Here is a 24,042-nt window from a genome sequence, read left to right as displayed (position 1 = left end):
CAATCGAGCCTCTGGCTTACAGAATCAGAAAGGAGACGCAGGGAATAAGATTGGGACAGGCAACATTACATCTATCATTATACACAGACGATATGATCTTATTCATATCAAACCCAGAGAACAAAATACCAGGGTTGATGTCCCTTATTGAGGAATTTAGTCAAGTCTCGGGATACCAAATTAATAAAGACAAAAGCGAAATCTTATGGCTTTCCCCAAGTGACCACAAAGAACCCTTAGGATATAATTTTAAAGTATTAGATGGAAACATTAAGTACTTGGGGATAACCCTGTCAAGAGATCCCTCCAGATGGTACTCACTTACTTATAGCCCAATCATTAGTAAAATTGTGGAGGACCTCAAAAACTGGAGAGCGCTACCGGTGTCTGTGTCGGGCAGGACCTGCCTAATAAAAATGATCTAGTTTCCCAGGATCATGTATGCCTTCCAGATGATGCCTATGCTACTACATAAGAAAGATCTGAAACATCTAAACACACAATTCACACAATTCATATGGTCGGGGGAAAAACACAGAATTAACCTGGAGAAATTAAGGTGTTTAGTACAATCGGGGGGCCTTGGAGTACCAAATTTGGAGCTCTATAATTGGGCAACATCCAGCAAATATGTGCTGGATTGGCTGAGCAACACAAACCACTGCACACATAAAGAAATAGAGAGTAGTATGGTGAAGTCGTTGGCAATGTTGCCACACATGGAGACATAAAATCCACACAATAACCAAAATATCTCCCCTATTTGGAGAACCAATTAGAACCTGGAAGAAAATATGTAGATGGTTGGGGGTGTCACATACACACACAAAATTCATACCTATTGGAGGGAACCCGGAGTTCCCGGCAGGAATAACAACTAAGCCCTTTGTACAATGGAAGGACAAAGGTTTACACTCGGTAAGGCAACTAGTATCAGAAACGAATGGACTAACTCGTACATTTCAAGACTTACAGACAGAATACTCATTACCTAGACAACATCATTTTGCATATCTGCAAATCAAACATTATGTCACACAGCTACAGAAACATATAAACTTCACAGAGAAAAACAACCCCATATCTAGTCTAGTCTCCCTCAACTCACAAGGTAACCACTCGATCTCACCTACCTATAAAATGCTGTTAGGGGTACCAAAGCAACGACACAGGGACAATCTGAGTAGCAAATGGTCGGACATCATGGGGACACAGATATCAGAGGAGCAAATCAAGAAGAGTGTAGAGAGGGTCAGAAGAGCTACTCTAATGGCTGACATGAGGGAAATGCATACGAAAACATTACACAGAGCATACATCACCCCCAAGGTTTACAGCAAATGGATGAAAGACGCTGATAACATTTGTGTTAAATGCCAACACCAAAATCATGACTACACACATCTGTTTGAGACGTGCCAAAGACTAACAAAATTCTGGGCCATGACTGAAAGATGGATAAACATGATAAGCCCCACCACTATCAAACTCAACGGAAAGGCTATAATACTCCTCGACTTTCCTGAAACACTAGGCAACCAGAAACTGCTCATATATAACATAATTCTCATAGTGAGTAGTGAGAAAATTGATTTTTAAAGGTTGGAGAAACAGAGATCCATCAACATTAAGACAGCTCAAAAACTTGCTGCTACAGCAGATGACGACAGAACAGTTTGACACTATGGGAGATGCCAAAGTGAGGGTAAGGGGCGTTCATGAGGAAATGGGGAAAATTAATACTACAACAGCCACAACAAATCCAAAAACAGATAATCTATCCATTTCCCAACTCAGAGTACATACTAACCGCACAACTAAGAGGGGAATGGAACATACTGTAAAGTATACAATAGATGGAACCAAGTCCCAGGGGCAGGAGGAGTCAACTGTTATGCACCTAAGTTCAAAGGTATTTAACCATAGAGTACTGCTTAAGATAATGTATGTTATAGTCTGCTATAATAATCAACAGTTCAATGGAATCAGCAACAATAAGGACAAAGACTGATAAGAACAGAGGTCTCCGGCAGGATAATGGCCTCAGGTTTGGGGGGGGAGAAGAGAGCCTTGGGAAGGAGTTACACAAAGTGTTAATAAAGAATATGCAAAAAGAAGAGACATTTCAACAACATGTGATAAAACAATGACTTTGCATTGCCAAAGGTGTTAGAGACAGAATCATTACTTTGAAGGGAATATCTTTAACGGGTCGATTGTAATCACTTGATACCTGATTGTACTTGTTGATTTGTCACTCAATAAAAAAATACATGTTAAAAAAAAAATAAAAAAAACTGATCTGCACCATGAGAGGCGTTTCTGTGCGCTTGTTTTTTAGATTGCTGCAGCTGTACCTCATCACTCAACCTAAACCTTGAGTTTTTTTGGACGAGCAGCACTGAACACCGCTCTCTATTATATTTCAACTTAACAACAGAAGGATAAGACTTTTTTTATATATATTTACACTGCCTATATTTCAATGTTCAATTATCAGATTTGTTTTACTACATGCTCTATTCCTTCTCAGCATTTTTTCAGTAATTAATGATTGTATTGCTGTAAATTATTCTCTATATACCTAAAATCTGCAACATATCTGTAATATCAAAAAAACAACTAGATCAAATCAAGATACTAGTAAGAGGCGCCTAAAAACAATTGCAACAAATTTAGACACAGGCAAATAGCAATAATTGAAGACTGTGTAAAATATATCAAATTTCATACTATATAAGTGAGAATAATATAGATATACAGGCTTAATAGTCCAGTAAGTAACAGTCACTGTTATGGTGGTTCATCTCTGAGATCTCATGAATGCAAGTCCAGAATGGTAGGCCGCTCCTCCAGGGTGTCGTGCCAAAACACAGGGTAAGATAATCTATAAGAAGAAAAATGGAGGGCGCCACTCATTTTTCTTCTTATAGAATATCTGTAATATCTTTTGTGAGTGTGCGCAACTCAGTCTATAGTGGTAGTATACATTTAGGTGTGCCTACCTCTTTAGCATTGTATATATATATATATATATATATATATATATACATACACACACACACATACATACATATATATATATATATATATATATATATATATATATATATATATATATATATATATATATATATACATACACACACACACATACATACATATATATATATATATATATATATATATATACACAAAACACGGAAGGGGACTGCACTCATACCAGTCCGGGTACACATCTCATAACCCTGCAACATGCTCAGCCCTGAGTACTCGCGTTACTCACAGGAAGCTGTGCTGTCCCCAGAGTCACAGGCAGTTAACCCCAGACAGGTCTGGGTGCAAGAAAATTACAAAACAAATTAATACAACACACAGAGAAAGTCCAACACTACCTTACAAGCTCTCAGCTAAGATTTAAAAGCAAAAATGGAAAAGTTAGTTACCGCATCTGGCCAAATGGGACAAGCCCAGGTACCACGTCAAGGTCCTTTCCAATACCTGGTACCCTAAAACAGCCACACAATGCAAGCTCTCAAATCCAAACAAACTGGGAACAAGGGAAGGGTGCACAGGCTTATATAATCACTCTAGACATATACAAAACATGGAAGGGGACTACACTCTCATAACGGACCGGGTACACATCCCATGAATACCTTACAAGCTCTCAGCTAAGATTTAAAAGCAAAAATGGAAAGGTTAGTTACCGCATCTGGCCAAATGGGACAAGCCCACATCAAGGTCCTTTTTCCAATACCTGGGACCCTAAAACAGCCACACAATGCAAGCTCTCAAATCCAGTGGAAAGGTAGGTAGTGCTGGCGCTCAGACTCCCTTTTAGCCAGATACAAAGGAACTTCCTCAAATAAGTTACAGATAGACAAGTCTAGTATGCAAAAGGAGAGAAGTGTATATAAATACTTAATATCGATAATCAAGCATAATAAATACGCTATACTATATAAAATACACTATAAAAGAAACTAATGTATTTTTAAAAACACTCATAATAAGAACAAAACAGTAGTTTTATCTCTAGCTAGATGTCTAGTGTCTTTAAAAAATGAATAATAAATTTAGTGCACTAAAAAATGACTACAGCAAATAATTGCAAAAAATAAATGTATGTAAAAAAGCTTGCGTTTATATCCTTCTGATACAAATAGGTTATGTCACCATATGCTGAAAAAATTGATTCCTTAGTTTATATCTTACTTTGGATATATCACTGGTAAAGCCTTTAAAAATAGTCAGGATTAAAAACAAACACGTTATATGTGAACGATACCTGTACGCCACTAGTTTTGGGCGTTCAGCATTGTTGAATGGATCGTTTCCCAATAAAAAATGTAGAATGGATCGTCTCTCACTGTATGTGACTACTGTCACTGATGCTTTTCTCAGCTGTGAGATTAACGGTGTTTAGATCATTTTCGTAGCACGCTTCTGTAGCGTGTAATGCGTCCGTCGCCAATTTCGCACGCATCAGCAAAAGGAATGTTGGCTGCGGAGGCAACCAAAAGAATGTGCAGCTAAAAGATCCCACCTGGGTGCATAGAAGCTGGATTCTTTCACCACCCTGCTATTTTCAGAATCCACCAGGATGAAGCGTAAGCAAACAAATCCACCTGGATGCAGTGTAGGCAAAAGAAGCCTTAAAAAAAAAAGAAGAAAAAACATGCAACTGCCCGCACGAAATAATGAAAAAACAAGTAACCGCCCACAAGAAATTTTTAAAAAAACTAAACCGCACAAAGTATAATTTAAAAAAAAAAAAATGAACCTCCCACACAAAGTATTAAACAACAAAACTGCAAACCCCACTTCGCAAAAAATTAAAGTAATTAACCCCTAATCCAGAAATAACAATTAAAATATTAACCCCTAAACCGCCAACCCCCCACATAGCAATAAACCTAATTAACCCCTAAACCCCCACATCGCAATAAACCTAATTATCCTATTAACCCCTAAACCGCCAACCCCCCACAACGCAAATAACTAAATTACTAAGCTCCGTAACGTAACACCCCCTAAATTAACCCCAATACTAAGTTACACTTAAAATAATAAAACCTAACATTAAATTACAAAAAAAAAATCTAAAATTACAAAAAATAAACTCTAAAACAGAAAAAAATAAACAAAATAAAAAATTAAACCTAATCCCTATGAAAATAAAAAAGGCCCCCAAAATAACAACACCCCATAAACTAGGTCAACAGTTGTCCCCTCCAACAGCTCCAAACAATCTGCGGCAGCAAGAAGCAAAAGTCACTCACCCGAATACCCTTGCCTTGTGTGCGGGACTCCACTTCAGCAGTTGCAGAGATATCACAGCTCCTTCTCTGGGCGTCACTCTGCCAGCCCCTCCGACACACACTTTACACAGCAAGTAAACTCCAAGCCGCGGGTGAGTGTACTTCCGACGCTGTCAGCGGCATTACCCGCCAGCCAATCCGGTGCTTCTTTTCCCGGACCAATCAGGACAGCCTGTTTGATGAAAGCTCTCGCCAAGGTACGCTGGTAATAGTAAGGATACAGCAATAGCGAAAATGACCAGCAGACCTCAAAGCATAAAGCAATAAAAGTTCTTTATTTGGAAACGTTAATTTAAAACAGCGTTAAAAGCTTATATTCCCATATGACAAATGGTAAGATAGGTCCTATGCGTTTCGGCAGCCCCCCTGCCTTATTCATGGACTTAAAACACAATGGTATCAAAGCTCCTTATATACACCTGTGTCCTCAGGTGTAGAAATCATATGTCATTATTTAAAGGGATATTACCTATTCAAACTTTTAGTAACACACAGTCAAAAAATACATACATACATGGTGAGATGAAAATTAGTTAAAATGACAATGCAGGTAACATATTGCTACATATGAAGTTCTATGTTTTAATAAACAAGCAACACTTAGGGCAAGATTTATCAAGCTCCGAAAAAATGCGCAAAAAAAGTCGCGGAAATTTTCGTAGCTATTCGCAATTTCCGAAATCCAATTATTCGCCAATATTTATTAATATTGTTGAGACAAATTTCGTGCAAAAGTTTTTTGCGATGACAAGCGAATGACTACTATAGTTTCTTGGAGAATCCGATGATTTTCACTTTATTTATCACTCGGAAGTAATTATCATGACTTTTACTTCCGGGAATAGTTTCATTGTTATTATTGTTATTGTCCTATTAAAATAAAAGAAATTAAACACGTGATTGTTTATTCTTGTTATTTCTTATTTATGATTAAAGTTCTTTTTATTCTGCCCCTTTTTTGGCGCTTCTGCACACTGTAAAGTTGCCCTCATTTGGTCGCTAAAACTATATTCTTTTCATTGTTCTTTTTCATAATATATATTTTTATTTATTTTTTTGGTGCAATATATTTACAGAGATTTATATATATATATCGTATTTATTAATATATCAATATTTTTCTACTCCAATTTTTTTTTTTATTTGTATATTTATAATTTTTAATCCAAAAAATAATTGATATATTTTTTTATATATTAAATTATTTATTTATTTATTATGTCTGCTGCTGGCCTACAGGAAAACGCATCAACTGCCAGCAAAACAAAAGGTGGTCGAAATATACATTTTAGCCTATCTCAAAACAATGTTCTTGTAGACAAAATTTTAAATCACTATGATGTCCTGCTAGGCTGTAGAAGCAGGCAGACACCTATGGCACGTAAAAGGCAGATATGGCAAGATATAAGCCAGGAGGTATCTGCACAGGGTATAAACCCCAAAAATGTCAATAATTGTAAAAAACGTTTTTCGGATATAAAAAGAATAATTAAAATGAAATTATGCAAAGAAAAACGTTCAGCAAGAGGTACAGGAGGTGGTCCAGGATATACTGCTGATCTAATGGAGTATGAGAAGAAAGTTCTTAATTTGATGGGGCCTGAGGTTGTGGAGGGAATTGAAGTGCAAGGAGACACAGACGATTATGCAGGTAAACTATTATTATTATTATATTTATATTGCTAATGAAGTATTTAAATCCTAATTGAAATTGATAAATGTTTTCATTCTCCTCACTCATTACTGGTGATTGATTTCAAATACAATTTTTTTCCTTATATTAATATTTAATTTTGTTTTCTTTGAAACTTTTGTTGAAAAGCACATTTGATGTTCAATCTGTTTTTCACTTTTTGTTTGTAATGGAAGTAACTTAAATAATGCAGTAATATATTTCCAATTTTGTGCACCCTTTTTTTTTTTAGGATCCCCACCTACACAATCAGATGCTCATGCATTAACAGAGATTGCCGCTTGCAGCAGCGTCCTGCAAGAAGTTGGTAGGTATTTGTGCCTATATTGTCCCTCAAGAGTGTGCTATATGTATTTTGCCTTTATAATTTTTTTAATTTTTTTTTATTTATTTTTTAAAGAAGAGAATCATAATGAACAGAATATTGAAGGAGAGGAAACTTTGCTCCTTTTTGAAGGTAAAGCAACTTTTTTTTGTGTGCAAATCATATTAAAACATTATAAGACTTTTTTTTTGTAGATTCAGATACAGCATGAAATTATAAGCAACTTACAATTTCACTACATTTTTCATATTTTATTAATTATATTGCTATCTATATTTTATAAGATGGAATGTAAATCTTAGCATCCATCCCATTTTAGGATCAGCACCATGGTTAGTGCTTGTTTATTGGAACCACTGACCATGGTGCTGAAACTAAAATATGATGGATGCTTTAAGAATTGCATTCCAGCTTATAACATACAGATAGCAATAGAATTAACAAAAGCTGACAATTGTATTGAAATTGTAATTTGCTTATATCCAGCAATTACAAAATTTGAATGTAATTGTTGTGGAATATTATACTTTAAAGATGCTGATACATGTGTATTCTGCCCTTTTAAAATCTCATCAATATTAAATTTAATTTTCATATTTTCATTTAAAGATGATAGTAATCTATAATAGGTGGCATTGTAAAAATGAAATTATTGTTTATCTTTATTATAGATGATTCAGAAAATGTTGAATACGTTCTGAATTTACAACCAATACAGGAGACATCTCCTGTACATTCCTCAAGTACAAATGTAGAAGTACCAGAAGAAGAAATTGGAGATGTACACGAAGATATCCAACAAGAAGCACAAGCACCAACTGAAGAGGCAATATCAGTAGATTTGGTTAACATTCTGCAATTAGCCACAAATTTTCAGAATGAACAAAGGGCTTTTTTTCAACAGATGAGTGACCTGCAAAGTGAACGCTTGGAAATTGACAGGCAGAGTTTACTTGCACGTCAAGAGACAAATAGGTTGCTTGCATTACTAGTGAATATTTTACAAACAAGAATTGAGAATCATTGATTTTTTTTTGGGTGGGTTTTCTTAAAATGTTTTTTTTGTTTTTTAAACAGTTAATGTATAAATTTTGGTTATGATTTATAACATATCATATGTTAAATTAAAAACTATTAATGCCGTTTGAATGTATTTCTCTATTATTAATCTTTACCTTTTTTAAAAAATAACAGACACATATATTATAATATATTAATTTTTAATAGAAACTAAACCAAAAATGCAAATATAATTGAAATATAGAAAGTTAAATTTTCAGGGTTTTTTTTTTTTCTTTTTTTTTTTAATACATTTGATCCGTTATGGCTCTTCTAAAATTTTGGATGCTTCTTGTTATGCTATGCATCATTACTTCTAACCGATCAAATTCGGCAATTATGGTCTCTCTTGAGATGAGTCCAAGATCTTCTTCCACAACCTCTTTTAAAGATAAAAAAAATTATTAAAAAAATTGTTAGTAAGATTTAACATTCATTTTGTCCAATTTTTATAAACTGAAGTTTATAATATATATTAATGTGACAATCAACATTACATGCTTCATATAGAACTGAGAATTGGAATACACTTTATAATTTACTCCAATTATCTAAGTTTGTATATTGACAATATCAGTAAATTAGAAAGATGTTTCAAATTTTAGGCTGTATCCAAATGCGTTTTGTATAAAGAACATTTCCACGAACATCCTACAATGTATAAATATTTGTTAATAAATATATATATATATATATGTATGTATAAATTTTTTAATATATATATATATATATTTATAAAAACAAAATAATAATTATGGCTAAAAACAAATGTAAATAATTTGTACTTACGTGTACCAATGTTTCTTGTGGAAGTAGAATCTTCGACTTCAACATCATCTAGGAATAAAACAAATTAATGAAACGGATTACCATATTCAAATAAAGATGCTTATAGAAAAGCAAAATCATTATATTACAAATACCAAAACCAACCTTCAAAACACACAGAATCGGAGTCCGAAGAATGTTCTACTGTTATTTTTGGTCTTTGGATAGGTAGAACAAAATCTGGCTCTTCCGTTCTAATTTCTACTGCTGCTTCTATAACCAAAAAAAAATATATCTATATAATATAGGCATTTTCTGTTTTTCAAAAGCTGTTATGCGCAGTAGAGACCTGTAATCGTTGCTAGTGCTGATCGGGTGTGAGGGTGGTGTGAGGTTGGCGTTTCCGGGTGTGAGAGAGCTGAAAATACATAGCGAGTAGAGATAGGGAGAGAGACAGCAAAAGAGAGAGGGGAGAAAGGGGAGAGAGAAATCAAGAGAGAGGGGGGAGAGAGACAGCAAAAGAGAGGGGGGAGAAAGGGGAGAGAGAAATCAAGAGAGAGGGGGGAGAGAGACAGCAAAAGAGAGTGGGGGGAGAAAGGGGAGAGAGAAATCAAGAGAGAGGGGGGATAGAGACAGAAAAAGAGAGGGGGGAGAAAGGCGAGAGAGAAATCAAGAGAGAGGGGGGATAGAGACAGCAAAAGAGAGGGGGGAGAAAGGGGAGAGAGAGAGCAGAAGAACGGGAGAGAGAGACATCAAAAGAGAGGGAGATAGAGAGAGAGCATTGTACATTAACTTTATTACCTATTTATCTTTGTTGTAATTTTAATAAATCTGTTGACATTATTTCACGGGTATTATACAAATAAAATGTAAGTGAAACACTTTTGGTTATATATGAGTAATCAATTACTGAGTGTCTAAAAAAGTGTAACAAAATTTACCATACCTTCTGTATTTTCTTCGAAAGGTTTTTCAATTACAGTAATCTGTCTATTTTCAAGTGTGACTGTGGGCATCGGTGGTGATCCGGAAGTTTCATCACTAACAACCTCCATAGTCCTCAGATATTTAGGGCATCTTTTGTTTGTTTTTTCTCTCCTGTCTGATCCAATAAACAAAAATATATATATATATAAAATTAAGATTTCCTTTTGTTAAAAACAATTATATAGTGCACAATAGCGTTATTGCTAGATGACATTCTTTTTACTTGTGCCCCAAGAATGTATCCAGGCGCATAATAACAGGCATTCCATGATACCTTTTTGGGGCGCAAGCAAAAAAGAGAAAGTCATGTGCCAATCATTGCGCACTGTATAATTTTCTTTCACTTTCGAGAACACAAATTAGCAATATTTGATGAAAGTGCATTGTTTTTGGACCCTTTCTTGGGGCATAGTAACAGTATACGATACCTTTGTTGGGGCACAAGAAAAAAATGAAAAGTCATGTGGCAATCGTTATTGCGCACTATATAATTATAACTTTCAGTAGCAAGAACCATAATGTTTATAAATTTTCTTTTAAAGTTGCAACAGTTTTTTTGGAAACTTTCAAGGGGCATAATAACAGGCGTTCCACGATACCTTTTTGGGGCGCAAGCAAAAAAGAAAAAGTCATGTGCCAATCATTGCGCACTGTATAATTTTCTTTCATTTTCGAGAACACAAATTAGCAATATTTGATGAAAGTGCATTGTTTTTGGACCCTTTCTTGGGGCATAGTAACAGTATACGATACCTTTGTTGGGGCACAAGAAAAAAATGAAAAGTCATGTGGCAATCGTTATTGCGCACTATATAATTATAACTTTCAGTTTTTGGAAACTTTCAAGGGGCATAATAACAGGCGTTCCACGATACCTTTTTGGGGCGCAAGCAAAAAGATAAAGTCATGTGGCACAAACGCTATTGCGTTATTGCGCACTCTATAAGTATAACTCATTTTCATTTTTTAATAATGTATATAAATATTTTTTACAAAGTTGAAACATTTTTTTTGGGATCCTTTCTTGGGGCATAATAAAAACATTTCTTGATAGTGTAAACTAAAATAACAAATTTAATCAAATATAATAGAATTTAACATATACCTTGATTCAAATATATATTTAATTCTTAGTGGACGGAAAATAATTTATCCTTATATTATACTTACATTCTCTAAGAAATCTTATAATCGATCGTTTTAATTCTTTGTCCCTTCGGCTTAGGTCCGAAAAGCGCTTAAGACAGTCGCGCTGGGTCCGTCTAAACCCAGCGACTCTGCGGACTCTACGGGTCATTTCGGACAAAATTATATTTCGCTGGTCTTGAATGACCCCATATACGCCCCCAATTCTTTTTGGGAAATATTTCCTCATGAAAGCAGTAATAATAATCAGCTCTCCAAGAGTGAATTTGGGCTTCCTGGCAAAAGGCATTTTACACTCTGATCCAAAAATAGGAAAACATGCGCTTTTATTGGCTCATGTTTTTTTTGGTTGTTTTTATAGTCTATAATTTAGACATTTTAATGTACTTTTGAAAAATTATGGATACTTAAATAAATATTTTTGCATCATTGTTATTAGTATTAATGCTGCTTATGGCTTTTAATAATAATGTTTAACTGAGGGATTTTTTTTTTTCAATTATTATGTTTATTTTATAAATATGTTTATGTAAGACAAAGCACTAAAGAGACAAGAATGCTCTTTTCCTCCATCATAAAAGGATGCTCTTCTCCTGCACTTTTTTTTTTGCCAAAAATTATTAGACATATTATTGTTGATTTTAAAGGGACAGACAAAACATGAATGTTTGTTGTTTAACAATGGTAGCTAATCCATATATAACACATTCAACAAGTTTGTACATTTGTATATAATGGACCTTTAATATAACAGTATTGGTTACACCATTATTTTAAAGGGACATCATATAAAAAAATGTTTAAACAATTGAATATGATGCAGCATAACTTTAAGATATTTGATGTTAAGATGTACTTAAAGGGACAATGTACCCAAAAAATTTCTTTTGTGATTAACATTGAGCATGAACTTTAAATCAACTTTATAATTTACTCACATTATCAAATTTTATTCTTTCTCTTGGTATCTTTATTTGAAATGCAAGAATGTAAGTTTAAATGCCGGCCCATTTTTGGGCAACAAACTGGGTTGTCCTCGCTGATTGGTGGATACATTCATCCACCAATAAAAAAGTGCTGTCATGACTACTGAAAACAAAAAAAAGCTTGGCTGACTTCTTTTTCAAATAAAGATAGCAAGAGAACAAAGAAAAAATGATAATAGGAGTAAAATAGAAAGTTGGTCATTTAGTTCAAGAAACAACACGTGCAACGTCTTTTTATATTTTCAATTTTTGAGTCACCAGCTCCGAATGAGCATGTGCAATAGTTCACAGCATATATGTAGATGCATTTGTGATTGGCTGATGGCTGTCACATGATACCTAAAAGAATTGTTTTTAATATTTTTTTTGGTTTATGAAAAGCACTATCTGAATCTTGAAAGTTTATTGCTTTTATGACTGTCCCTTTAATGGGTAATGATTTCCAGGCAACAATATACTGCCTTAAATAGTATATAAAGCGAACGTTAAAAATTGGATAGTAATAGCACATTCACTTAATATAGTATTTGAAACAGTATATTGTTGTCTGCAAAACATTAACCCATTAAAGGGACAGTCATAAAAGAAATAAACCTTCAAGATTCAGATAGGGGTTTTCATTAAAAAAAAAAAAAATTATCAACAATTCAGGTTTGTTCTTTTGGTATTCTTTTCAAATTTTATTTTCTTCAAAAACTGATGATTGATAAAATGAAGGGTTAAAGGGACATTATTGTGAAAATTCAACTTTTAAGATCCATATAGGCAATCAAATATTATTCTAATTATTTGAAGATTGTAGCGGAAAACCAATTAATTTAACCATGATGCTTTTGTCCAAAAAATAACAAGATGACCAAAAAAAATATGTATTTAACGATTTTTTTTTAATGAACGATTAACAAAAAAATTAAATCGATAGGGCACTGGATTCATTCTTCTCTATTTTCTTTAAACCGCATTTGATTCCTTTAAAAAGAAAAAAAATATATATAAATTTTAAAAGGGGAAAAGCACAGACTAATTAAAAAAGGTATTGGTTAAAACTAGAATAAAATATACTAACATGAGAAATATCTAGCAACAAGGCTATTCCGAACTTCGACTCCACCAGCGGTGGAATCTCTTGAAGCATCAAGATCTTCATTGTTTTCATTATTACTGAGGACAGTGACATCCACATCTCCATCTTGCAGCGCTATGTTGTGCAAAATGCAGCACACCAAAATGATATCTGATACCTTGCACGGGTCATATTGCAGCACTCCACCGGATCTATCTAGACACCTAAATCTAGTTTTTAATAAACCATAGGTGCGCTCAATGGCTGACCGAGTGCTCCGATGAGCATCATTATATTTTTTCTGAGCGTCGGTTCTTGGATTTGTGAATGGCGTCATGAGCCAGTGCCGACAAGGATATCCACTGTCTCCTAACAAAGAAAAAGATTGTAAATAAATTAGAAAACATTTACAATAAAATAAGAAAAAGTCAAAAATAAAATGTGAAATAGACTATCAAATAAAGGAATAATATACATACTGACCTAATAGCCATCCATCAGGCATCTCTGCAGACTCAAACATCCGATAAAGTGCCGACTGTTGAAGAATATAAAAGTCATGACATGACCCAGGAAAATTTGAGCGGACACTCATTATTTTGAGCTTTGCATCACAAACCATTTGTACATTTAAGGAATGGTTATGTTTCCGATTTCTAAACTGCTCCTCTTTGTGTTGCGGAGGTCTCAATTGGATGTGTGTACAATCAATAGCGCCTAAGACATTGGGCATACCGGAAACTTTAAAAAAAATTAGTCTTCAAACTTTGCCAACCTTCAGCATTAGTAGGGAAATGAATAAATAATTTTAAATGCTTCAAAATAGCTTTGAGCACATGTGTCAGATGCCTTGAAAAAGAAGGTTGACTGAGGCCCACAACTATACTACTGACAGATTGGAAAGACCCAGTAGCCAAAAAATGGATAACTGCCAATAATTTTATCATTCCTGGAAGAGCATGTGTCCTTCCTGTCTTTGGGTCGATATCAGCCTCAATTAGATGATACAAATTAATTATGGACTGTCTATTCAGTCGGAATCTTCTTTTTATTTCGTGGTCAGAAAGGGCTTCCAAACCAATTCTTAAACGAAAAATTCTTGGAACCCTTCTTCTTGTTTCTGGATCCGCATCTTGCTCTGCGACCTGTTGTGGGCGACTTCTGTTTCGAGAAACAGCAATAACCGCAAGAAAAAGGAAATTTTCCATTGCAAACAAGAACCAAAAACAACTACTTGCGCTTTTCCACTATCTCGCAACCTCAAAATTGGTGAATATAGAAAAAGTGAATATGACATGCGACAATTTTGATAAATACAAGATAATTGCGAATAAAAAAGGGCGTGTATGAAAAGGGTATACATGTAATAGAAGTATTAGGCATTTCCAGACAATTGATTCTCAAAATTCGAAACTTGCGAGTGAACATAAGTCACTTTATTCGCATATCAGAGAAATAGAGACTTTTCTGGCGCATCAACTTTAATAAATATGTCGATATAATGTTAACTTTCATTTTATGAGAATAATATGAGAATTTTCATATTCGGTGCTTGATAAATCTTGCCCTTAGTCGATCTAAAGATTGAACACCATACCATACTGATCATTGATCCGTGACCCACTGCCTACACATAATTACAATATTATATAAAAATAAATATAAAGTAGAATAATCATTTAATATAAATCCCTTATCTAACACCCAGCAGTGGAATGAAATAAATCTCTATTCTCTACTGTCTCTTCAATACTCAAAATGAAAGGGGGTGGGGGGAAGATTAAATATTACTTATTGTTGTATTTATTATGTAAATCAAGGCAGGAATGTAAGCAAACCATAGATGGACCACATGTAAAAAATGGTGCCTAGTTACTCAAAGGTATGGATACAATTAGAACCTCCATAGAGCATTTAGAAACTTATATTATATTTTTATATAGTTATATGCAAATAATGCTGCAACACATATGTTATAACACCTGATAAGATATAACAAAAGAGAGAGACTAGGCATTCATACTAATGTTTGCCATGGCCATAATTACACTGGCTAATGTTAAGATGTCTTTGTTCAGATGCCCAAAAGAGCATTAGTGATGAATATACCCCATAAACTAAACTACCAATAGCCCTTAAAAGGGCCTTTTGTAGGGCATTGCCCCAAGTTAAACAGCTCTTTTACATTTAAAAAATACTAAGCCCCCTTAACAGTAAAAAACCCTCACCCACCAAACCCCCCAAAATAAAAAAAAAACTAAACTACCCATTGCACCTAAAGGGGCATCTGTATGGGTATTGCCCTTAAAAGGGCATTCAGCTCTTTTACAGCCCATTAAATCCCTAATCTCAAAAATTGCTTTTGGTTTTATATTTTGGGGTGGCTTTTCTTTTTAGATTAGGGTTTTTTGGGCTGGAGCAGAGCCAATTGCCCTTTTAAAGGACAATGCCCATACAAATGCCGCCTTTAAGGGCAATTGGTAGTTTAGGTTTTTTTTTAGGGTTAGGTTTTTTTATTTATTTAGGGGGGTTTGGTGGGTGGGAGTAATTTGTTTAGGTAAGAGAGCTGTTTAACTTAGGGCAATACCCTACAAAAGCCCTTTTAAAAGGGCTTATGGTAGTCTAGTATTAGATTAGGGGATGTTTTTATTTTTGGAGGGATTTTTTATAGGGTATAAGTTCAGGTTTACATTTTTTATTTTGGATAGCTTTGTTTATTTTCGCATAGTGTGTAAAATATATATATATAAAAAATTATTATTAATAATAATAATAATGATATTATTATTATTACTCTTCACAAGATATTGCTCTTTTTACAAATTGAAGAAGATTTTTGGTAAGCCTGCGTCGAGCAAATCTACTGGCGCCATTCTCCAACATATATACACATGTAAAGTAAACACATACACACACACCCCAACAGCAAAAAGATTATGACTCGCTGAAAGCTTAGATGATGGTTAGCATTTTTTAGCAATAAAGTATTTTTTTAACCCCTTAAAGGGACACTGTACCCAACAATTTTCTTTTGTGATTCAGATAGAGCATGCAATTTTAAGCAACTTTCTAATTTACTCCTATTATCAATTTTTCTTTGTTCTCTTGCTATCTTTATATGAAAAACAAGGCATCTAAGCTTTTTTTCTTGGTTCAGCACTCTGGACAGCAGTTTTTGATTGGTGGATGAATTTATCCACCAATCAGCAAGGACAACCTAGGTTGTTCACCAAAAATGGGCCGGCATCTAAACTTACATTCTTGCATTTCAAATAAAGATACCAAGAGAATAAAGAAGATTTGATAATAGGAGTAAATTAGAAAGTTGCATGCTCTATCTGAATCGTGAAAGAAAAAATGTGGGTACAGTGTCCCTTTAAGGACCAGAACATTTTCCAATTTCTTACCCTTAAGGACCAGGGCTATTTTTACATTTCTGCGGTGTTTGTGTTTAGCTGTAATTTTCGTCTTACTCATTTACTGTACCCACACATATTAATTATATACCGTTTTATTCACCATTAAATGGATTTTCTAAAGATACCATTATTTTCATCATATCTTATAATTTACTATAAAAAAAATTATAAAATGATGAAAAATTTGGGGGGGGGGGGGGGGGGAGAAAAAAAAAAAAAAAACACTTTTTCTAACTTTGACCCCCAAAATCTGTTACACATCTACAACCACCAAAAAACACCCATGCTAAATAGTTTCTAAATTTTGTCCTGAGTTTAGAAATACCCAATGTTTACATGTTCTTTGCTTTTTTTGCAAGTTATAGGGCAATAAATACAAGTACACTTTGCAATTTCCAAACCATTTTGTTTTTCAAAATTAGCGATACCGTGGTTCCCCGAAAGTAAGACATCACCCGAAAATAAGACCTACTTACAGTTTTGCCTCTCGCTGAAATATAAGGCATCCCCCCGAAAATAGACAGGAAGTGCGAGGTCTCTTTTAATCAGAGAGCCTGTGCCGCTGCCAGGACAAGCTGCCGCCTGCTGCTCGCTCTGCCCTGACGGAGTCTGACTGACTCACAATTAGACAGTGAGTCGCGTGGGGCAGAAGTCAGGCACATTGTGTGGACACACAGGGGTGACTGAGGTAGGGGGGAAATGTCTGATAAAGGGGTGGGGGGAGGGGGGTCACTTAAAATGACACAGGAGGATCAGAGGGGGGGAATCAAAATGACACAGGAGGACTACATTTCCTACCGTACACAGGCAATAAATTTCCTTTTTTTTTGTTCAACAATAAATGTGTACCGCATTCTTCTTCATGGAAAAATAAGACATCCCCTGAAAATAAGACCTAGCGCATCTTTGGGAGCAAAAATGAATATAAGACACTGTCTTATTTTCGGGGAAACACGGTAGTTACATTGTAACACTGATATCTGTCAGGAATCCCTGAATATACCTTGACATGTATATATTTTTTTTTTAGTAGACAACCATTTTACCACCAAATGTGATCAAATAAAAGAAATAGTTCACTTTTTCACAAACTTACAAAATAGAACATTTATGGCTTTGGCATTACTTTTTGGTAATTAGAAGGCCTCTAAATGCTGCTTTGCACCACACGTGTATTATGCCCAGCAGTGAAGGGGTTAATTAGGTAGCTTGTAGGGTTAATTTTAGCTTTAGTGTAGAGATCAGCCTCCCACCTGACACATCCCACCCCCTGATCCCTCCCTGACACCTCTAAAACAGCTCTCTTCCCTCCCCCACCTCACAATTGTCACCGCCATCTTAAGTACTGGCAGAAAGTCTGCCAGTATAAAAATAAAGGCGTGTGTGTGTGTGTGTGTATATATATATATATATATATATATATATATATATATATATATATATATATATATATATATATATATATATATATATATATATTTATTTATTTATATGAAGTGTAGGATCCCCCATTACCCCCCAATCATCTCTTTTAGCCTCCCAGCTCGACCTATTGGCCGCCATTTTAGGTACTGGTAGCTGTCTGCCATTACCCAGCTTACTAACAAACTTGCTAATAAACCCGTAGCTTCCCCCCCTCAATACCCTCCCCCCTCCCGGATCCCTTTCCAAAACAATTTTCCCTCTCTCTTTCCCCTCTCCCGCCTTCGGCTGTGAACAACAGTGAACATTGATGACCAGCTTTTTCAAATAAAGATAGCAAGATAACGAAGAAAAATTGATAATAGGAGTAAATAAAGTTGCTTAAAATTGCATGCTCTATCTGAATCATGAAACAAACAAAATAATAAACGTATTGAGGTAATGATTATGTTTTTTCTTCCAGTAAAGTACAACTAAAAAGTTGATCAAATATGAATGACTGGAAATAGTTTACCTCCCAATAATTTCATAATTATCTATGAATTTCTAATGGTATATGACCAAATCAGTAATTTTCTGATAACTGGAAAAATAATCTGAAAAGTCATTATTCTAAACATTAAACCTTTATGTAGAAAACCATGATTCAGTCTACTTGAAAATGGTTATTGGTTAAAAAGATAGATAATCCCTTTATTAACAATTCCCCAGTTTTGCATAACCAACATGGTTATAGTAATACACGTTTTACCTCTGTGATTACCTTGTACCTAAGCCTCTGCAGATTGTCCCTTATCTCAGTGCTTTTGACAGCTGTGCATTTTAGCCAATCAGTGCTGACACAAATAACTTCACAGGAGTGAGCAAGTTATCTATATGGCACACATGAACTAGCACGGTCTAACTGTGAAAAACTTAAAATGCACTGATGTAAGCGGAGGCGCCTTCAAGGGCATAGAAATTAGCATATAAGCCTTCCTCGAATTAGCTTTCAACAAAGAATACCAAAAGAACAAAGAAAATTTGATGATAAAAGTATAATTGGAAAGTTATTTAAAGGGACATGAAACTCCCAAAATATGTCTTTCATGATTTAGGTAGACCATACAATTTTAAACAACTTTCCAGTTTACTCCTATTGTCAAATGTGCTTCATTCTCTTGGTATAATTTGTTGAAGGAGCAGCAATGCATTACTGGTTTCTAACTGAGCACATGGATGAGCCCATGAACCTAGGTTATTTGCTGCTCCTGAGCTTTCCTAGATAAACCTTTCTGCAAAGAACAAGAGGATGCAAATTAAATAATAGATATAAATTGGAACGTTGTCTAAAATTGTATGCTATAAATCATAAATATCTCGACTTTACTGTGCCTTTAAAATTGCATTAAATCCACACAAAAATGATAGAAGAGAGCGTTAGAGAATAAATAAAACGTAAGCTTTATTCGGTCAGTGTAAAATTATAGGGCAAGCAGAAATCTTTACAGACAAGAGGTAGGGTAAAATTGCATGCCTTATCTGAATCATGAAAGTTTAATTTTGACTTGACTGTCTCTTTAAATCAAGTCTTATTGACAAGTAATTTAAATTATGATGAAATCATGATTTAAATAAAATCTGAAAGAAAGTCCACATGAAAACAATTATTTTGCAGGTCATGAATTTGCATGATTATTTAAAAGGACAGTAGACCCATTACTTATTGTTACATACCAGACAAGCATCTTGCAACGGGTTGCACATCTATAAGCTTGTAAGAAGTATGTGAAACTTTTGAATAATCGTTTGTTAAAAGCTAAAAATAGCTGCCATGCTTGGCCCACAGCTTTCTTGTCCAGTTAGAGTTTTTCTTTTATGACAGTTTAGCAGTTAGCTACTTCAAATTGCACATGCACAAATCAGAGTGCTCAAGTAACATTTACGAGCCAATCGTGATTGGAGAAACTTAACATACCAAAATATAAATGCAATAGTTGGGTGGAGCTTGGTGGCCATTCCTGGTACCTAACAAATTATATTTAAATGTTTCATGTACTTCTTACAAACTTATAGATGTGGGACCAGTAGCAGGATGATTCTCTGGTATGTAACAATAAGTAATCAAAATTATGTATTGGGTCTAGACTGCAACTTTAAAAAGGGATAAAACGTTTTAAAATAAAATGGACTTGTATATTTCAAGCACATTCCTTTAAGCGTCATTCCAATAAACATGCATTTGAACTTCAACATAAACACCTTTATATGCCAAAATAAGAAATGACCCATTCTCGAATTATAGACAGACTCTGATTAGTGCATACGCACCATGTACATGGTTGGCTGTCAGTTAAACACGTATATGATGTCTATACACTAAGACAACCCGGATATGTAAATTTGCTGTATTTTCTTAAAGCATTTTTATTGGAAAGTTGCTTCAAAGTGTATGACTGAGCTATAACTCCCTGGCATAATTAACTTTATTATGTCGCTTTAAGTGACATCAGATCCTGTTTGTTAAAACAGGCATAAAATAATGTTTTTCAAATAGATTCTCTCAAACCATCTGGAATGGCATTCTTTATATGTATATATTCAATTTGTAGTTTTATGTTTTTGTGTATCAGATTTCTAATAGCAATGCTATAGTCATTACACTGTCTGGGGACACAATGTGGTTTCTATCCTTCTGGCCACTTTTCCTCATCTACCGTATGCGTCTGAACCAAGATGAAAATGACTGCTGTTTAATCTTAACATATCAGCTTCTCTTTAAGCATCAATTATGTACTGGTGAAGGAGAAAATGTTATGGCATAAAGAAATCTAAACAACAAATGGACAAGATGTGAGTGGCTATCATGTACTGCACTAAAAATAAAACTCTGCATAATAGATCCCCCAGAGAAAAAAAGTAAAAAAAACAACAACAAAAAAAACAAGAAAGGGAGAAATAGAAACTAAAGATAAGGAAATAATACAGAGAAAAGAAAACCAAGAAAAGGGGAGAGAAGATAGCAAAAGAGTGAAAGTTTTAGACACCAGCCTAGAAACCACTAAATGCAAAATAAATAAGAAAAATAAAAGTCTTAGTTTTTCAACAAGGTAGGAAAATGAGTAGTCATGCGATTCTTATCTCCAGGATGTGTATTTCCAACATACACTGCAGTTGCTGAAAATTAGTATTTCCTATCCAGGGTGTAAAACATTACATACACTATAGAAACCGGGATAACATGTTTTACATAAAGTCAGCACAGTCAGTAAATGGCAAACTGCAAAACAAACACAATGGCTTTCAGCAGCAATAGACATTGTTCAGAGTACAAAGGAAAACTTTATATTTTCACTTTTGCTTCTTCTGTTTCCTGTATGAAAGCTTAAAGGACCAGTCAACACTGTAGATTGCATAATCTACAAATGCAAGATAACAAGACAATGCAATAACACTTAGTCTGAACATCAAAAAAAGTATTGGGGTTTTTTTTCTGACAATTTTAAGTTATGTCTATTTCAGTGACGTGCAGTCATAGGAGGCAGGGGAGGCAGCGCCTCCCCTGTCCTATGAGTGCAATTACAGTTTTTAAGTTTTTTTTTAATGTTTAAAAAAATATATTTTTTTTTTATTTTTTATTAAAAAAAATTTGTGTGTTAAGGTACCCACCCACACCCCCTACACCCCCCAGGCGCCACCATCGCCGCCACGGCAAAACACCAGTTAGTTTAGTTTGCACGATACTAGGGGCCAGAGGCTATTTTTGTAATCAGCCTCTGCAGGAGCAGCCTCAGCCAATCAGCGCCCGCTATTCATAGGGCGGGATAGAGCCGACAGCCACAGAGTGAGACGCACCAGTGAGCTGTGTGACGTGTGGGTGAGGCGGTGGGGAGGAGTCGGACACGCTACAGTCACACAGTGTGAATGAACGGACTGTGTGGACTCTGGAGGAGGAGCAAACTTTCAGGGCCGGATTGACATAGGGGTGGGAGGAGTTGCAGCTCCAGGCCCACACCCCTAGATAGGCCCCCAGCTTGATGACACAGAGGCAGAGCGCCAAAATAGGTGAGTGACTAGCTGTTGTAGTTGTAGAAACTTTAGTTGCGGGCAATTTTTTCTGGCCTTTGAGGGGAAGCAAACAGCCCAGAGCTAAGAGAGCTGAGCTCCCATGTCGGTTACAGCGATTGGCCCCATGTCTGTTACAATGAGTGGCCCCATTCACAAGTGCTGCTGCTGGCACCGGGGTTGTGACAGCCAGTGCTCAGACAGGTAGCACTCAGTAGAACACTTGTATCGCACAGACTGGGGGGCACAATCTACATCTCTCCTCTGACTGCTACCTGCTACGGTAATACTTTTTAAATTTAACGTTACACAGTCACACTCCCATTGCCTCCACTTAGTGCTGCAGTGTTAAGCTATTGCATAATCAGTCACTGTATGCATTTCTGCTTGAAGCTTCACTGACGTGCAAACTCCTAGTCTCCTCTCCTAAAGCATTGGGATTCACTTGCAGAGTTATTTATACATGCCACTACCAGCTGCATTGTCTCTCACAGACCAGCTATACTGAGACGTCTGTCTATCTCCTGCAGTGCTTCTCCCCCCCCCCCCCCCTTCCCTCTCTTTCCAGCGCGCGACAGCATACAGAGCAGGAGTTTTGTTTGTTATTAGAAGGAGTGATTTAGTAGCCCAGGAAATAGATAAGGTAAGGGTGCTGTGTCTGCAGGCTTCTGTCAATAGTAGCTCAAAATCCTTTTCCTATGCTGACGATTGTGCTGCCTGGCTGATATAATATGTTCCTTTGCCAGCTTCTCCCTGATTATAAACTACATTTTGTAACCCCTACTTCCATGTCTGTGTGTGTTGTATGTTTGTATGTATGAATGTGTGTAAATATACATGCATGTCTGTGTGTGTGTGTGTATGTATGAATGTGTGTAAATATACTTGCATGTCTGTGTGTGTATGTATGTATGCATGAATGTGTGTAAATATACATGCATGTCTGTGTGTGTATGTATGTATGAATGTGTGTAAATATACTTGCATGTCTGTGTGTGTATGTATGTATGAATGTGTGTAAATATACTTGCATGTCTGTGTGTGTATGTATGTATGAATGTGTGTAAATATACTTGCATGTCTGTGTGTGTATGTATGTATGAATGTGTGTAAATATACATGCATGTCTGTGTGTGTGTGTGTGTGTATGTATGCATGAATGTGTGTAAATATACATGCATGTCTGTGTGTGTGTATGTATGAATGTGTGTAAATATACTTGCATGTCTGTGTGTGTGTGTATGTATGTATGCATGAATGTGTGTAAATATACATGCATGTCTGTGTGTGTATGTATGTATGAATGTGTGTAAATATACTTGCATGTCTGTGTGTGTATGTATGTATGAATGTGTGTAAATATACTTGCATGTCTGTGTGTGTATGTATGCATGAATGTGTGTAAATATACATGCATGTCTGTGTGTGTGTATGTATGAATGTGTGTAAATATACTTGCATGTCTGTGTGTGTGTGTATGTATGCATGAATGTGTGTAAATATACATGCATGTCTGTGTGTGTATGTATGTATGAATGTGTGTAAATATACTTGCATGTCTGTGTGTGTATGTATGTATGAATGTGTGTAAATATACTTGCATGTCTGTGTGTGTATGTATGTATGAATGTGTGTAAATATACTTGCATGTCTGTGTGTGTATGTATGCATGAATGTGTGTAAATATACATGCATGTCTGTGTGTGTATGTATGCATGAATGTGTGTAAATATACTTGCATGTCTGTGTGTGTATGTATGTATGAATGTGTGTAAATATACTTGCATGTCTGTGTGTGTATGTATG

At 35.3% G+C, this 24,042-nt stretch overlaps 2 protein-coding genes and 1 long non-coding RNA gene across 7 annotated transcripts in view; 2 read left to right on the top strand and 1 right to left on the bottom strand.

Moving 5' to 3' along the window:
- The window catches only part of ALS2 (alsin Rho guanine nucleotide exchange factor ALS2), a 558,121-nt gene that overhangs the window by 530,399 nt on the left and 3,680 nt on the right, over positions 1 to 24,042 (bottom strand). The gene's annotated exons all lie outside the window — the stretch shown is intronic.
- LOC128645601 (uncharacterized) lies at positions 7,249 to 8,172 on the top strand. Its single transcript, XR_008400132.1, has 3 exons — positions 7,249 to 7,324; positions 7,418 to 7,474; positions 8,014 to 8,172. It is a non-coding gene; the product is annotated as an uncharacterized LOC128645601 (long non-coding RNA).
- Positions 22,818 to 24,042, top strand: part of CDK15 (cyclin dependent kinase 15) — a 657,391-nt gene continuing 656,166 nt past the window's right edge. For both annotated transcript variants that reach the window (XM_053698694.1, XM_053698693.1), the window contains exon 1: positions 22,818 to 22,879. The gene's annotated coding sequence lies outside the window, so the exon portion shown is untranslated. The remainder of the gene's footprint in view (positions 22,880 to 24,042) is intronic.

The sequence above is a fragment of the Bombina bombina genome, chromosome 1, assembly GCF_027579735.1.
Source record: "Bombina bombina isolate aBomBom1 chromosome 1, aBomBom1.pri, whole genome shotgun sequence".
In the NCBI taxonomy this organism is placed as follows: domain Eukaryota; kingdom Metazoa; phylum Chordata; class Amphibia; order Anura; family Bombinatoridae; genus Bombina; species Bombina bombina.
Note: the sequence above shows the minus strand (reverse complement) of the source record. Positions and strands in the feature narration are given on the sequence as shown.